A 16042-nucleotide genomic window follows, 5' to 3' on the forward strand; every position below is an offset into this window, starting at 1 on the left:
CCGGGACGGCCGGAGGGGGAGCCGAGGCGGTGCTCTCCCTCGGGCCCCCGCCTGGGCTTCGGTTCCAGAAACCTCAGCTCACCCCTTGTACTTCTCTGAGGACAAGGTAGCGGTCCTTTTGTCTTCTGTGAACAACTTTTACTGTTAAAGCTGACTTTTTTTCCCCTGGGTTAATCATGATGCTGAAAACCTGGTTTGGCTTTTTACTCCCCAAAAGTAAAGCCCTTGGTCTAATGGTAGGGTGTCTGCTGAGCAGGAGCTGTGGAGAGGGGGTGCCTCCCTAACGGCGGTGAGGCAGCGTACGTTGTAACTAGCTGCTTATCCACAATTAATTACTTATCTACCAGCAAACTAGAGCGTTTTGTCTCCACCAGGCTTTTCTATCCAGGCAGCTAACCACGGGGGCGAAAAAAGGCCAGCATAAGTTTTGCACATGTGAAAATAACTTTGGTGTGGTTTGTGGTTTTTTTTTTTATCAGTACAGCAAACCTTAACAAATTTCTAAAAGGCTAGAGAGTGGCAGATGTGGTTCCCTGAAATGCAAGAGGTTGGTCTCCCCTAGCATGCATGTGCTCTGGGGGCCTGCCTTCACTCTCCTTCCCAGCACAGAGGAGCAGGCTGGTATGGAGGCCGGGTTCAAGCACATGGATCTGTGGCTGTTATGGTTTCCCCAAAGGACAGGAGAGAAGCAGTTGAGTACTTCACATTTGCTTTAAGAGTATTTTCCCAAACCATGTGTGGTGTTTGGCAAGGACAAGAAGTGGTACTTGGAAAGCTTTTTAAAAGGTGAAGTTGAGAATACATTTAACACAGTGTACTGGTAACATTAAATATGTGAAGAATTTTGGGATGGGTTGGGTTAAAAATTGTACACCAGAGAAACTCTTGAGACACGTGGGTGGAATGATTTTGCTACCAGGAAACCCAGGCACTGAGAGTGACTTGTGTCTGTGCTAGCATATCTCCTGTAGTGACTCTGTATTGTGTTATTTATTTAGAGTGCTGGAGTGACTTGTATATACAGACACGGGGAAGAGTAGAATAGGGTATTGGATAACGCTGGTGGAAGTGATCAAATACTCCCCAGAGAAAACCAGAAACTTCTGATGTGTGAAATAAGGAGAACTGTTTGGAGGAATGATGACTGTAGTTAAATATTTACTTTATGACATCAACACACTGCAGTTAAGAGGTGCTTGATGAATATGTAACTTACAAGCTGGCTCTAATGCTTTTTAGCTGGTGGAGATCTCAACAGAAGATTTTGTAGTATGATTGTGTATGTACTTAGAACACAGTGGAGGACTAAGATAACAATATTTTATAAGAAAAGAGCAGTATAGATTGTTTGTAATCCAGATAATACTAAGGAGACAAGAATACTTAGTTGCTACATGTTGGAAAACAGGAGAAACTGCCATTACTTTGTAAAGGACTTTACAACTTCCTCCTGTGCGCCTCTACTTAGCCCTCACCCTGAGCTCCTACGTGACTGTTTCTGTGAGGATGGTGTCAACCAGCGAAATCCCTGCTGAGAGCTACAGTGCAAGGGCATGAATGCACAAGAACTCTGTGGTGCGTTTAAGTAAAATACCTGCATACGTATATGGAAACTTTTTATGTGTCATAACAACTCTGTATGAGGAACCTCTGTTGTACAAGCAACAGGTAAATCTCCATTGCGTTATGCCACCATTACATATCATTATTAAGAGAGAGGGAAAAAGATTTTAGAATTGCTTATATATGTTGTCTGGGGAGTGGAGGTGAATCCCCATATCTTCAGGGCAAGAGTGAATCCTGGGCCCAGCCCTGCCTGCATCAGAGGAGAAGGCTCCAGGCTCCCGGTGTGGACTGAGAAACACATCAGCCCCATCCGAACTCTCTGCTGGACCTCACACCTGCTCTGAAGGTAGAGGACCAATGCAGTAGAACTCCGGTGGGGAAGGCCCTCAGATCTTTAATGCTCACCGATGGTTACTCAAATGTGTTTGCCTGTGTGGGTCTTAGCAGAAAATTTGTGTCTTCTGTCTGTGTGTGCGTGGGTGCCTGTGCGTGTGTGGTGGAGGGTTTTCAAAACCATACCATACAAAACATGAACAGTATAGATTATTTATCATTGAGATGCAACAAGAAAAGATTAAGGCGTTACGCGCTGGAGAACAGGAAAGGGAGGTCTTTACTTTGGAAAAGACTCTCCTATGTGCCCCTCTCTGAGCTCGGCCTGCGTTCCCACATGCCCATCTCTGTGGTCTTGAGGGTTATCTGTGACATGCTCATGGAGGGCTACTCCACAAGTACGCAGATATGTGAAAACTCTGTAACATGTTTATATGTTAATGTCTACAACAAAATGAGTGAGAAACTGGTAATGGCAAACATTGTAACAAGTGTGCATGAGTCCTTTAGTTCCTTCTTGTATTGATGAGGTAAACCTTTCTTGTGTTATGCCATCACTACATATCTTTATTAAGGCAGAACAAGGAAAGACTTGACGAGGTTTATCCCTGCCCCCCCCGTCAGGTGTGGATTGACTCCATTATTCCCGAGGTAGGAGCCATCCCTGTTTCTGAACTATACCTGAATTTTTGCTGTCCCAACCCTATGGCTCAATTTTGCGGTTTAAAGCAGCATTACAGCAGCAGATGTAAAGGAAACAACAGTGTACACAGCTTAAGCTAATTATTATATAAGGAAGTATTAAATTTTGTATAGCATAACCCTAGCTATAGCTATATGCTAAAAGTGTGCTTAAATTCTGGTTTGTTATACAGATCATAGAAAAGATAAATGTTAGAAAGAAAGGGTGCAGCAAGTGCTTAGAATAAACAGAATGTCTCCTGTGTCTGTGCAGTTTTCAGCATGGCAGAATGATGAGTAGCTTTTGCCTGTTACTTTCCTACTTGTGAAATAATTTTTCAGGTAAAATAGCCTTGATTAGCAAGCTATGTGATGAAGAAGCTCGGAAAGACGGAATCATCAGTAAAGATGGTATTTTCCTCAACCTTTTCAGATAAATACCTGTAAACAATATAGTAGATATGTAATTAGAGATATTCTGAGTGGTGAAAAATAGGAAATTAATTTAAATCACTTCCTCTTAACATTGGGTGAATATAAATTCATGTTTCTAAAAATATCTCTAATTTATTGGCTGTACTAGCTAGTATGCTTATTTACCTGTATTTTAAAACTTCACTCATTATAGTGATGTTTGGTAAAATATTGTTGGAGAAATTAAATATATTATGCTGTTGAAGAATTGAACCAGAACTACGTATCTCTTCACAAGAGGAGGGTGGTATCAATCTAAGATGTTTATGCAGTAATTACTTGTTTCTGCATATCCTGATTACTTTGCTGCAAATTAATAGTGGTGTATTCATTTTTGTGTAGTAAAGGATAATACGCTTTACTGATTTCTGCTTAGGAGGACTTTGGGTCAGGAATGCATCTAATTCCTTGTTAACTGTGTCCCATTCAGATTGTGCTATCAAGGATTTTCTTTTGATTGTTTGATACAGAATCATGAAAAGTAACACCCTTCATCTCACGCCAATCTGCAAATATATCCTACCATAATTTGAGTATTAAATTTCTTGTAGTTATTGTTCAGTTGCTCATGTAGTATTTATCAATTGATATGATAAACTGTAGATAGAACTTTTAAGCATTTGAATAAGGAAAATGACACAAATGTATAATTGAGAATGACCTCTCTCATGGACTTCGGAAGTGTGTGCATCTGGTTTGTACTTTGTAACGGTTTATTTGATGTCCTGAATCATATGGTATAGATTCGTCCTTTATACAAAACTATTCGAAGTTCTCATATTTGTTAACTAAGTTTCTGTCCAGGTAGCTTGATGTAGAAGTCATGCTTTTTTACTAAAGGCAATCTGATGTAACTTAGATTTTAATTATTGGTTTTGTACAGTTAACATCAAAGGGCTTTGACTGTCGCATTCAGCAATAAACACTTCAACAAACAAGTGAACCGGATCAGAATCTTGGATAACCCTGTTATCTTGTTCCACATAGTATATGCTGTAGGGAGGGGTTATTTTAGACCAGGTCATATTTGGAAAAGACAGTTACTTTTTCGGGTACCCCCTAGTGTCCCTTATGCCTTCCTGTAGAAATGCCTGGTTTTCCATATATTGGTTGGTCTAATAAAAGACATGATAAATTATATTACGTTGTTTGACAAACTATCGTCAATTAAATCTTTACTTGGAATCAAGATTACTATTGTAATGATGCTATAATAGAATTTTAAGTGTATTTTAAATGCGCTTAGATTTCTGATACATACATCACTTTGTTTTTTGTTAAGGCTGTCACTTCATCCCCACAAGACATGATGAAGTCTTTTAGGTGTTGGTCATGAGATTCTTTGGCATTAAGAGGTTGAATTTAGCTGATAAACTAACTTCTGCTGAGGTTATTGCTTCTCTCCTTCAGAGGAGTGTTAGTGATTTTTCTAATTGAAGAAAAAAAAAAATGCTGGCACAAATATCCTAGGCAGTGTAGGGGGGAAAGCAAGAAACACATATGAGAAAAATTAAGGTTTTAATAACAAAATAACTAGGATTTTAAGGACAGGTTCATGGATCAATGTCAGTTGTTAAGTTTCAGAATGAGGCAGGATTTTTCCTAAAGATTAAAAAAAAAAAAAAGCCTGCACTTAATTTGAATATTTAGTTATTAACCGCTAAGCTGCTGAGGTAATTTTTACTGCTCAGAAATAATAGTGTTCACTTGTAATAGCACATAAGTAACAAAAGTAATTATACATCCAATTAACAAAGTTTGTTATTGCCAGCATACTAATCTTTGAGAAAGTTATTCAACTAAAAATGCTTACAGAGGGTCGGTGAAAGCCTTGCAGGACTGAATTTCATATATACTTGTCTCTGTATTCAGTATTTGAAAGGGAATGGAAATGTTGTCAAAACTGATGGGGAAGCAAACACCCACTCTGATTTCAATAACGGGCCCGGTGCTCCCAGCTGGTGAGTGCTGTCAGCTCCCACTGAAGGCACCGAGAATGCTGCTCATCTAATAGGATTAAAATTCTGCATTGTCAGTTGCTCAAAATATTTTTAGATGCAGCAAGTTTAATAAGGCTGAACTTTTTTTGTCATTGGAAAGACTAGTATGTTGTGAGACTTGTACGTACGTGTCCTGATGTGAGAATTCCAGGAAATGGTCTGCGGAAAACTGTCAGTGTAAATTGGCTCATTTAAAACAATGCGCTCCCAAATATATGCAAGATAAAAAAAGTAATGTCATAACCTTCTAGCAGTGTGATGAAAATCTGCTTCTGGCTTTTCTTGATACAATTTTGTCTTGTTTTGGTGGGATACTTTTTTTACTAGTGAAATCATCCTGTTTGATTTTGATATTTAAGGTCCCTAGGCAGGAACAAAAATTTTTGGCCTCAAGGAGCTGGGGGGAGGGGGAGAATCTCATCGATGTGTACAAATATTTGACGTGAGGGTGTAAAGATGATGGAGCCAGGCTTTCTTCAGTGGTGCCCAGTGACAGGACAAGAGGCAACAGGCACAAACTGAAACACAGGAGGTTCCTCCTGAACATAACGAAACACTTTCTTACTGTGAGGGTGACTCAGCACTGGCACATGTTGCCCAGGGAGGTTGTGGAGTCTGCATCCCTGGAGATATTCAAAAGCCATCTGGACGTGGTCCTGGGCAGCCAGCTCCTGGGGGGGGGGTGGTGGGCGTGGTGGACCAGATAACCAACCTCCAGAGGTCCCTTCCAACCTCAGCCACCCATGTTTGAACCTCATCTCAACTTTCTAAGATCTGGGGTTAATATTTAGCTCCTTAACTATTTCTGCTGCGTTATCTTTTTCGTCTCAGTAACACATTTCTCTGTACAGTTGATATCTTGGACTTAAATTACTTCCTTTTCTTGTTCACACTAGAGGGAGCTCCCTGGTGGCCTTTCAGCTTACTCTCACAGCTCTATTTTCATTTGCAATTCTGAATGTGAATGTGCCTGCTGAGAATCTGTTATCAAAGCATACAAGACAAAGCCATAGAAAATTTGTCTTGAAAAGGTTTCATTTTCTAACAAAATTGAGCTTTCAGTTTATTTGTAGGTGAAGTAATGTAATACCAGATTGACAGCTTTGGCTGTGTTTTAATTTTGCTCAGCTGCAGCAGCAATGCAGGCTTCTGGCGTGCATAAATGCAATAGATATTGATGTTTCTGTTATGCTTGGCATTTATTTTGGTAGCTGTGGAGATATATTTGTAAACTTTGTATTTGTTGCTGTGATACAGTCAGTTTCTATTTGGTATGTATTTGGTTGGTCCACAAGGAATTTGTTTGTGATTGTGAGAGGGCTGCTCGAAGACTTAAGGTGAAAAAGGGATTTTTAAAAGTTTTCTTTAGACATGTAATCTTAAAAATTCAACTTATTTCTACTGGTGAGTAGAAGCCAACTTTGATTGGGTGAGGTACTTATTTTAGGTGCTTTTATCCAAGCAGATGTAATGGTTGTTAGGGTTGATAGTAGGTGAAATTTTTACTATTTTTCATGATTACCAATTTTGCAGTGGTGTTAACCTGTATTTTTTTCCTGCATATTGTAATTTGCCATTCTTTTTATGTTGATTATGGTTTCTAGAAAATGGTCTAGCATGTTAGAGCCAGGTAGAGAGCAAAGTGAATTTTATTGAATTTGAGGAAGCAATCAGTGAGAGTTTTCAGGTTTTAAGTCCAAATAAGAGATTTGGACTCACAGCCACATGTGTGAGGTAAAGCCAGTGCAGGTCTGCTGATGATGCAAGTTATTCTTTGGTATGGTCTAAAACCTGATTCTAAAAATACTTGTAGACTAGCCAGAAGCAAAGATTTTTCTGAAAACATTAAGGTCAGTGATGACGAGCTGCCTAAATAGTCTTTCTGCCTAAGAAAATATGCAGAAAACTTAGGTAAGCAGTCCCTCTACAAAGAGAGGTCCAGTGAGAATACTTCTTTTGGTATGACTTCTTTTGGCTCTCTTTGCTTTGTGGACCCCAAAACGCTACTTTGTTTCCAACAGAATAGTTTTAGTGACTGTATCTCAGGTGTTTATGCAGTTCTTGACGCTTACAACAAAGGCAAAATATTTCACAATGGATGCCAAACTTTTTAATGCTTGACGAGCATTCCTTCTCAGGGACATAATCTAGATTATCCTAGGCAGGTAAGCAAGCAGTTACTTGACTTCTGCTCAGGAAAAAGAACACAGGTGAATGATTCAGCTATGGAGAATGTTGGATAAATTATATTGTAGATCCCTTAAATCATTGAGGTGGCTCACAAAGACCAGGTGGTATGCTGCATGGCCGTTGTGGCCCCTGTAACTGTGCTGCCATTACTGAAGTGGAAGTTCATGTGAGTAAGAAGGAAATAGATGAGTTTGGATCAAAAGTCTGGGCATTGGTCTTGTATTCTAAATACTCACAGCATTCCTATGAGGACATTGTCACCTGACTTACGGGTGTGAAGGCTAATAATGTGTACAGTGGCAAGGATGATACGCATAGTCTTAGGTTGCCCCATTCATGCAAAGTTTTTGTTGTATATTGGAAAAGGCTACTGAGTCTTGGCTCAAGACCAAGAGTTTGAGAATGCTTTCTTATAAAGTTGTTTTTGGTTTTGAACTTTCTTCAAGTTCGCCTAATAGGGGGAGATAGAGTTGAAGTTTGTTTTTACTTCTCTGTGCATTAATGTTAAATTGTTTCTCTGGGCAAAGAATACATCTTATTTTGTCTTTGCAAATTATGGTTAACATATTAACAAAGATGCTGTGTGGACTCACTCAGATTTTTTTTTTTTTAAACAAGCTGCTAATCAAGCAATAAATTATCTGAACAAGTGAAGAACTTGTTCTGCTTCTTCCCCTTGGTTGCATTTTGCAACTTTATTGTCGTCAGTTTTGAAAGAGAAAAACTATTCCAGTGGAATGGATTAAACAGGTAGGTTGAATCATGATGTGTGAATGCTTTTGAGACAGTCTTGCTTTTGTTCAATGTAAACTTTGTGTATTTAATTCCTATACTCTGTGTGTCTATAATTAAGATGTTATTTGTTTGACCAACCAAACAAAAACTTCCTATTAACTTTCTAGTAAGGAGATCAGCTGTAACTTCCCCCCATTGTTTATTTACTGACTTGCATTCCATTTTTTCTTCTTCCCTTACAATGAGAATGATCTTATTATAAGAATTCAACTGAACTAGTACAAGTTAAGGTGGAGCCCATGAAAAGGAGGTGACTTGAGGAACTTCTGCAAAGATGAATCACCATTGACCATGTAGGGCTTTTTCTGTGTGTAACTCGGGGAATAATTTTGTGTTTGGATTTTTTGAAAATGAATGCAAAAAATATTCCAAGCTTTTAAATAAATAATATTTTCAGGTTGAAAATTATTTGTAAGTTCTAAGCGATTATTTAGGACAATCCCCTTAAAGGCCACTTTTTTTTTTCCAAGGATTAAAAGGTAGTTTAGCCCTGTGCATTCATGGCTTCTAATTTTTTTTTTTTTTTTAAAACAACAAGGCATTTTTTTTGGTAATCAAGAGTGTCAAACAGTACAGATCTTACTAAACAGAAATTGGTGGCATTGACTTGGGAATTAGTGGTAGAGGTTAGAGTTTGAATTTATAGTAACTGCAGTGCAATTTCAGAAATAATTATCTTCTGATTTAGTTCTTAAATTTTTCTTTAAGAAAAGGATAATACATTAACTCATGTGAAAGATGGTAGAAGTTGCAAAGTCGGCCATTTAAGTTTAAAAACTAAAAAAGATGAAATTAAAATAACCTGTATCTATATTGATATAGTTTTGGACAGGATTACTTATTTGTGCAGAGAGACAAAGGCCCCATAAAATAGCACGGACTTTTAATTGTCATTGAATGAGGGATGAGAAATTATATTCCCTGTTTAATGCATTTGAGGTACTTGAGGAAAATTAAGTTGTAGGAGGCTCTGTTATGAATTTTCTTACTCTTTTGAGCCTTTAGGCCAAAAGTGCATGAAGGACTTGATGCTTCTAAAGGACTGACAAATCTAACTTTCCTTATGTTGTAAGCTCTTGGATTCCGCTGTGGTATTCTTGTATTCAGTCCAGAGCTTACATTTGGCCAAAGCATGCTGTTTGCTAAGGCATCTAGTCTTCATCTGAAGATACCAGGAGATGGAAAATTCACTATTGCCATCGGTGTTTTTTTTGACAATGCTTAAATGTCCAATTTTTTTAGACAAATGTTTATGATTTATTTTTTCAGTAAGAAAGATGTTAGATAAAATGATTATACTATTTATGCAATAGAAGGCTAAATAAAAATACTGTTGGCATAAGCTCACTTTGAGGTGGTTGACTTTGCATAAAAGAGTACTAAAGAATGTAAATAAAAGAATATAATGATGCAATGGTGGAAGTACACCATATGAAATACATTTACAATACAAATAGATATAAAAACATTGAGTGCATAGGAAGTAAAGTGAATAACTTTGAGATGCTCTGTAAATTCCTGTAAGTACCAATACACACATGAAGATTCTAGACACCTCAAGGTACTTTGCCTCATTCTTCAAACTAAGTGGATGATGCTTTTAAAAACTATGGTTTCTTGTTAGAGTAATCAAAAACCCCCTTTTTTGATGCATATACCTATATGTATGAAAGCATAGACACTTGGGGACACGTTACAAGCTGCAAGAACATCGGTACAAAAATAATACAGTCAGAGTAGGAAGAAATGAAGACTAAACAATGTTATTTAATACTATAAAAATTACTCTAGAAAAACTGTTTTCAGATACTTTTTTCTACAGAAAGCTTTATTATACTAGGCTTATATATATGATCCTTTTTTTCCAATATTTTTATAACATCAGAAAATGAAACAAAAAAAAAAACCCATGTGCTATTTTCAAACTGCTTTGAAAATGTCTGTTTAGGATTAATTTAGAGAATTCTTTCAACCAAAAAGTATGTGTGTATATTTATCACTTTAATAAAGATATATTCAATTAATTTTGAAAACCAGAGTAGAAAATTAATTTCCCTCCCCCAGTCTTAATGAAGAAATAAAGAAACTAATTTCCCATTGCTGTTAGAGGGGTAATCCACTCCTTCACATATTAAGAAATTAATGTAACACATCCAGTCAGCCAAAGAGTCTCTGATTCTTCACCCCCCCCCCCCCAATCTCTTACACCAGCTTATTTTGTATAATACAATTATGAAGAACAAAATTGAAAGAGACTTAAGTCTTTTTATGTCTTTCAGATGTCAGTATGTGCTAATTTTAGGTCTGATGTTGTTCCAAATAAAATAATCTGTTGAATTTGATAGTACTTGGTAGATTTGGTTTTTTTTTTAACAACAACAACAACAACAACAAAATTCTATGTTTAAAGAAAAAACCAAACAACAAAAAACCTGAACACCCCACACCGTTTTTAAAAAATGCCAGAAAAATGCTATGGAAGAATTGTGACTGACTTTATATATCTTTATAGCATTTGTGGTTTTTATGTGGCCAAAAGGTCATCCTTTTTATTTGAGCTAAATACAGAAGAAAGATATTTTCTTACTCTTATTTAAAAATTGTTTTGAATCTGATACCAATTTTTTATGCTAGGAATATATTTGAGCAGAGTTTTATAATTGAAAAAACAGGTCAACAGGTTATTTTAAGGTATTGGGAAATGGGTATTTGAGAAGTGCTCAGAATTACAGTACTAGAAATTATTTTCTTGTCTTAAGACAGACTTTATTTTACATACATAAGCAGCTTGATTTTTTTTTTTTTAAAACAGCACTCCCTGCATGAGTGAGACACTAGCTGACAGTACACTCAGTGTGAGTGCAGTTTATGTCCTTAATGTAAGGAAGAAAACCATGAGATTATGTTACTGTTCATTTAAGGAGGCAGTTCAGATTTAAAAAAAAAGGGGGGGGAAGGGGGAAATCTCAGATTAAAGTTTTGGATCTTGTTACTTGTAGCAGACATTTTTGGGGTTTAATCTTTTTTTTGATGATGAGTGTTCAGCAAAGCAGTTGATTGTGTACATGTGAATAGCGTCATTGATAGCAAAAAGCTAAAGGGTAAGTACACGTTTCATTGATTTCTTGATCAGGACTGCTTCTGCAACAGGCGGAACAACTGAGCTTTATTAGCCATCACTGGTTGGTTGGTTTGTGTGAATGTGGCGTAATTCTGAAAATGGGGAGATATCCAGAGCAAGAAGCAATGAAAATACAGCTGCTCCAAGGACAAAGGACATAACACAGAAAGCTTTTCTGAAAGACTTGAGACCATAGAATCTGAAAGGATTTAAAAATCAAAGATAGGAGGCCAAAAACATTCTTTTGGTATGCAGGGATGATGGAAAGAAATTAATTTCCCTCCTTCATGTCCCTCTTCCCATCCCCTGGTTTGAGCAAAAGTAACAAAAATAGTGTAGGAAGACCTACAGACCCATTTAATGTGGGAGGAAGAGAAGTGGAACTCTGGTGCTGAGCTCTATTCGTTTTTTAGCTTCCAACTGTGGCCTTGACAGGAATAAATCTCATGTTACTGGTGACAGTCCAAATTATATCCCTGTCTAATAGATCTAGATTACATATTTCAAAACTTCTGCAAAAGAATGCTTTCTGAATTGTACTTCGGAAAATATTACATTTCCAGGTATCATTGTTTCAAATAAATATTTTAGTTTTTGCCAAGTAAACCATAGGATTACAGGGGGAAAAAAAGCAACTCATTCCACAGTGACTATGTTATGTTTCCACAAAATGTGATTTATGTGTAACATTAAATATACATAACTATTTGCTATGAACTTTATTGAAAGACCCTTGCACTATACAATTTACAGAAATGATGCTTTCATGGAAATTCATGCTGTTGTTGAAGACAGTAATCCAGGTGAAATGCAAACAATCTTGAGTCAAAAACAAATAATTTTTTTGTACATTCATATTTGAATTTTAGCATAGAGAGGAAACTAACTGAAAAGGGTCCCTATATCAGTTTCAAATTTGTGTTTCATTTTCTTTTAAGATAGGACATATATTTCTACAAGTCACTTAGATCGTTCTATTTCCCTTGTCCAGGAAATGAAATAGTTACTGGAAACCTATTTATTTCTCATGTTCATTATCCCATTTCTTTTTACCTCTTTCAAGTTTGATCAAGCAAAATTAATGGACCCTAATAGCCAGTTATTAGATGACTTCAGCTTGCAGTCCATGTTAAATGTAAATCCTTGATAAATAAGTTCCTGCATACCTTTAATTATAGTGCTCATTTTCACATTGTACTCCTATTAAGCTTTGCCTGAGTTGTATGACTTTGTATCCCCTTTCTTGCTCTTATATCTAGGTCTTCTTCCGTGCAGCAGTTCAGCATTGATTTATTAATTATATGAAGATAACTATAAAAATGAATATTAAGTTTTGCAGAGAACTACTTAATTGGTAAAGTCATAAACTGACACTATGGTTACTACGTAAGTAACGAATAACAGTATAAAATTTTGAAGCTGTTCTTCATGAAACTGTCTAAAATGTTGTGGTGGTTCTTTAAATAATGCTATTATTAAAAAAAATTGCTGGATATAGTAGTTTTAATTCTCTTACCATTTTCTATGAAAATTGCAAAGAAGAGTTGGACAAAACATTTTGTATTATCTGATCTGTAAACAATCCAATTGTATTTAACATGCTATGCTTGTGTTAATCTGGCTCTTTTTATCTTGAAGTCAGTGGGAGTGAGAGCAGGATTGAGTTCTAAATACATAAGATTTGCAGTTGAAGGTCAAACTAAGTATTTGTGTAAAATAAAAGGTCAATTTCATTGAAAAGTGAAAATCCAGTGGCAGATCTTCCTGAACAGATCTATGTTCCAGTTGTATATTTCCACTAGTCATCCAGTAATACTCAAAGCAGCCATGAAGACCTATGGGGACAATACAGTCTCAACCAACACACTGCTCAGCTGCTCCACCAGCTTAAGCCTTGTATGTGTTAGCTGAGGATTTTGGTTGTAATATGTCTGTAAAGATCCATTTGTGATGCGTGGAAACCCCAGCACTCCAACTCATGAGCGTGACCATGGTGGTACCTGGTAAGGTTAATGCAGACTAACTTAATTGTGCATTAGAAAGGAGATTCCCTGTTACATAGGCACAGGAAGCATTCGGGAGGGTCGGTGTCACTGCAGGCTTCCAGTGTTACTGGAATCGGCCTTCCTAAGAAGGGAACCTTTGGGAGTCTGTGCCGATGAAGCTGCCTAGCCAAGAAAACAAAGGTTTTTTTAATGAGAAATTATTTGGACTGAGTAAAAGTATAGTTCTGAGCATCATTCTGCTTATATATATATATTTTTTTTATATCAAGTACATATTATTTCAGGTATCCCATTTAAAAAAAAATTTTTTTAACTTGAGTGGTTTGGAAATGTTGATTTTTGATATAAAGTATTTTCTTCTTCACCTGTGTTCTAACAAAGTTGGGCTGTATACCTCCCAAAAGTTAAATCACCTTTTCCTTAGTTTTGTGTGTGCTTTAACTAGCAGTTAAATAATACAGTTTAAGCAAAGTCAAGTAGATAAATCTAATTTATTGTGCCAAAAAACCACTGTTTGGGGAAAAGTAGTACAAACTTAAGTGAAAGTACTCACATGCTTCAGAACTACATAGCGGGATGTATAAGATAAGAAAAAAAGTACCAGATACGCCTTTAAAAACAAATTATCTTCTGGGTCCCGTTCACTTTAAAAGATAATTTACGCGTGGTGTCACTAGAGGGCAGAGTTAAGGATGTGGGGGTGCAGTAACTGCATTTCCTTACTTTGACACGTTATGAGTGTGCTAAGCATAAAGCCTTTCTGCCCTAAAGGGGTCTGCTCCTCCTCTGCTTTCCTTCAGGGGGAGCTTGGTGTGCCTTCGGGTCTGGGAAGGGGTCGAGGGGCTTGGAAGTACAGCTCGCTGCCAGGGAGGTTTACGTTTCGGGCTGAAAAGGATTAAGTGTCCTACTCTTATGTATTGCTAACAAAGTAACTCTAACTGTATTATGAAATTAACTGTATTATAAATGTGCGCTGCCTCTCCCCGTGCACCGTGGGCAGCAGGCGTGGCTCAGGCCCACCTGAGGAGAGCAGCCCCCCCTCCCGGCTCGAGGCGGCAGCCGTTGGCGGGAAGGCGGGGTCAGGGGGAGCCGTTGGCGGGAAGGCGGTGTCAGGGAGGGTGGGGAGGGAAGGGGCACCGTGGAGCCCGGCTCGCTGCCCGGAGAACGGGGTAAGCCGGCGGGGGGGGTCTCGGTGCTGCCGTGGATGTTGGAGGTGTGAGGATGGCTGTTCCAGCTGGAGAATGACCCGCCTCCTCTCTGGTAGAGCGGCGGGAAACAAGGTTTTAAAGAAAGCAGTTTTCCAGCTGTTCCTGGGAGGCCATGGTGCTGTTAATCTTGGGCCTGTCCCGGAGAGAGCATTGTCTTTCCTTGTTTTTATTACGTAGGGCTTAGTCTCTTGCTTTTCATACGGATTTGTTTATGCAATGCCCCATCCAGAGTCTGGAAAAATACTTATTTGAATTTCTAGCCAGGCCACTTACCTCTCAGTATAACAGTTTCACCATGCTACAGGACTGTGAGGAAAATGTGTTAATACCCGGTGCATCTTTTCTGTCAGCGCCACCTTTTCCAAGTTTGTTCTGTTATCCAAATGGACAAAAAAAAAGTACATGAGAGTTTCTCCTCCTTTTCCTCTGTGTCTCTCCTTGCACTTGCATGTATACCCTCACTTAGTTTATTTGATGCTTGTTGCATTGCTTGTGTCTGACTTCCAGTGTGTTTCAGCCTACAGGTAACTAGAGAAGTGTTCCTGGTTTGAAACCGGGGTGTCTCTTCTGGCTTAGTTTCCTCTGACACCCCAGTGCCAGTTGCATGTCACTATAGCCATGACGATAATTTTTAGCTGAAAAAATAACTAAACATGTAGCCAACAGCAGAGTGCTTCAAGTTGCAAAATTTATCCTCAGTAGGAAAGTTTAATTCTTGTCTTTCACTTAGGAATTTGAACAAATATGTAAAACATCCATATTTACTGAGTATTTCTAGCAAGATCTCAGTCACGTTGTCTCTCATGTTCATGGTAAAGGCTAACATGAAAAAAGCTCTAAAAATACTGTCTTCAGTATATTTATGTGTCATCTTAAAAGTGTTGCTGTTTTGGTTTCTTACGCCTTTTGCATTCAAGTTATCACTATGCCATGTAATTATGGTCTTCTAAGGCATCTTTACAGAAACATCATGCATTTTGTCTTCTCTCCTGCAAAAATCCTGTACCTGTTGATCGTGTATTAGACTGGGTACCCAAAGAGGGGGAAGAACATCCACCCACCTGTTTTCTGCAGTCTCTGCTGCTCTGGAATTTTGGGGATGCTGTGGCATGGGGAGGAGACGTAAAACTGTGTCCTGGTACAAGGCTGCTCCTTGCCTTCTCCTGCCGTTCCTGACCTCCTGTGGGAGCTGTTCCAAACCTGGTGCTGCAGAGACGTCCTTACGTTAACCTGTACGAGGATGCACATATATAGGATTAGGAAATTGTTCTAATGATGAGATGGGATTTTTTTTTCACTGATATTGACATTATCTGTGATGCTCAGGCAGAATGAGACTGTCATGTAAGAAACACTACACAGCTCGACATGGTTCTGAATGATGCTTCCGTAGCAGACAGCCTTCTTTAATTGGTAAAACTAAATTTCACAGATCTTTAGATCTCTCATGTATGGATATGGTTTTCTTCAATACATTCCTCAGTGTAAATCTGTTTAAAGTTTAATATTATATTATTTTGGACTGATCCCTTACTTGATGGTACTGAGGCTAACTACTTCCTTGTTTTATACTTGGTATAGTTATTTCACAACTACAACTACAAACATCAGAATGCTACCTGAATACATCTGCACTTTTGCAGAAAGTGAGTGACATCTTGCAAATGA

Source organism: Pygoscelis adeliae, unplaced genomic scaffold (genome assembly GCF_000699105.1).
Source record: "Pygoscelis adeliae isolate BGI_AS28 unplaced genomic scaffold, ASM69910v1 Scaffold171, whole genome shotgun sequence".
Taxonomy (NCBI): Eukaryota; Metazoa; Chordata; class Aves; order Sphenisciformes; family Spheniscidae; genus Pygoscelis; species Pygoscelis adeliae.